The following is a 2,305-nucleotide window of genomic DNA, read 5'->3' on the forward strand; positions in this document are numbered from 1 at the left end:
TTTTATTCAGTGTGGGTCACACTTCGCTAGTGTCTTGTCTAGAGTTTTGTGTCCGTGTTCACAAGTGGGGTGCTTTCCTCAACGGTGGTGTTGCCTTTGGATCGAATACCAATGCCCTGCTTCCCTCAAGCAATGAGCCGTGAATATCCTCTTTAGTTTGGCCTGTGGAATATTCTGTGTCAGGCAAGACTCATCTGAAACTTGACGTTCGGCTGAGCTGGGCTGTCAAGTTGTCTGTGTTGAGCTTGTGTGATGGAAAATTAGAGAGTGTTGGACTCCATGTCGTTGATGGTTTAAACCCAGGGGTGGGGAACCTTTTGACTGCCAAGGGCCATTTGGAGACTCCTACCAGCGTTCTCGGCCCACACTGGGCCAACATTTCATTCCCTCCGCTCGCCGGAGGTGGCGGGGACAGCTTCTCTCCAGAGGCGTGTGCTGTGGGCTGCTGTTGGTGGTTTCTCAGGCTGCGGATTTCCTTCCCTGGTGCTGCGCTACTCAGATCAGACTGCCACGTGGCACCCTTAAGAGGACACCACAGTACACCACAGGTCTTCCCATGCCCGCGGTCAACCTTTGGATTTCTAGGAATTCGTTCATGTCACATAATTTTTAAAATGCATTTAGGTAGAGTTCATAGTATCTGCTGATGAACTATTCTAATCCAAAGGCATAAAGCTCGATTCCTCTGTTTTCTTCTAAGGCAGCGGTTCTCAACCTGTGGGTTGAGACCCCTTTGGGGGTCAAACGACCCTTTCACATGGGGTTGCCCGATTCCTAACAGTAGCAAAATGGCAGTGATGAAGTAGCAACGAAAATAATTTTATGGTTGGGGGTCCCCAGAACACGAGGAACTGTATGAAAGGGTCGCGGCGTTCGGAAGGTGAGAACCCCTCTGGTAAGGGTTTTACTCTTTTAGTTCTTACATCTAGATTTCTGATGCGTTTTGAGTTTATTCTTGTGGAGTATGTAACAAAGAACTCTGGTTTCATTCTTTTGCAAAAGAATATCCATTTTCACATCATTATTTGTTGAAAAGATCTGTCACCGATCAGATTGTGTGGACAACCTTATCATAAAGGCTAGGGTTTACCTCTGGACTCTCAATTCCATCCAGGGGTCAGTATGCATGTCTGTCCTTAAGCCGGTGCCACGGCGTCCTGATTGCTATAGATGTGTGGTAAGTTGTGAAACTGAGAAGTGTGGGGACTTCAAACTTGTCCTTTATTCTCAAGGCTGTTTGAGCTTTTCCGGTTCCTTTGCATCTCGATGTGAATTTTAGAATTGGCTTATCAATTCCTAAAAAAACAAAAAGCAAAAACAGCAACAACAGAAAATGGGAAAGTACCTGGGATTTTGGTAAGGATCATGCTGAATCTGTAGGGAGTTTGTCCATCTTAACAATATTATGCCTTCCAATCCATGAACATGGACATCTTCTCAGTAATGCAGAATTTTAATTTCCTACAATGCCATGCAGCTGTGCGTCACTTAATGCCACTGTACCTTCTGTGAAATAGGGTGTTATGAGCTTTGATGTCGTGCAAACGCCATAGTCAAACCTTATGGGAGCTCCGCAATTAAGACCAGCATTCTCACTGCTCCTGGTGGAGGTGGTGGTGATGGTGGTGGTGGTCGAGGAGGAGGTGGTGGAGGTAATGAAGATGGTGGTGGTTGTGGTGGAGGAGGAAGAGGTGATGGTGGAGGTGGTGGTGTTGGAGGAGGTGGTGTTGATGGAGGTGGTGATGGTGGTGGTGGTAGTGGTGGTGGTGGAGGTGGTGGGTGGTGGAGGTAGAGGTGATGGTGGAGGTGGTGGAGGTGGAGATGGAGGTAGAGGTGGTGGTGGAGGTTAGTGGTGGTGGAGGTAGACGTGATGGTGGAGGTGGAGATGGAGGTAGAGGTGGTGGAGGTAGAGATGATGGTGGAGGTAAAGGTAATGGTAGAGGTAGTGGTGATGGTGGAGGTAGAGGTGGTGGTGGAGGTGGAGGATGTAGGGATGATGGGGACAGAGGTGATGAGGGGCAGTAATGGTGGAGGCAGAGGCGATGGTAGAGGTAGGAGAGGTGGTGGTGGGGATGGTGGACGTGGTACAGATGGTGGCGGCAGAGCTGACGGAGATAGAAAGAAGTCAGTAGGGGGTGGAAGTCCCGTGGAAGAGGTGGCAGCAGCAGTGGGCAGGGTTGGTGGCTACAGTAAGCCTCAGGCATCTCCTCGGGGCTCCCTGTCCCCCAGATCCAAGCCCTAGGGGGTTCCTTTTCTCAAGTCTCAGTTTGCCCTTCTGCAGAAGGGGTCGTGCCCACTGCCTCTC

The sequence above is a fragment of the Echinops telfairi genome, unplaced genomic scaffold (genome assembly GCF_000313985.2).
Source record: "Echinops telfairi isolate 266 unplaced genomic scaffold, ASM31398v2 ScPeMD7_60;HRSCAF=208, whole genome shotgun sequence".
Lineage (NCBI taxonomy): Eukaryota > Metazoa > Chordata > Mammalia > Afrosoricida > Tenrecidae > Echinops > Echinops telfairi.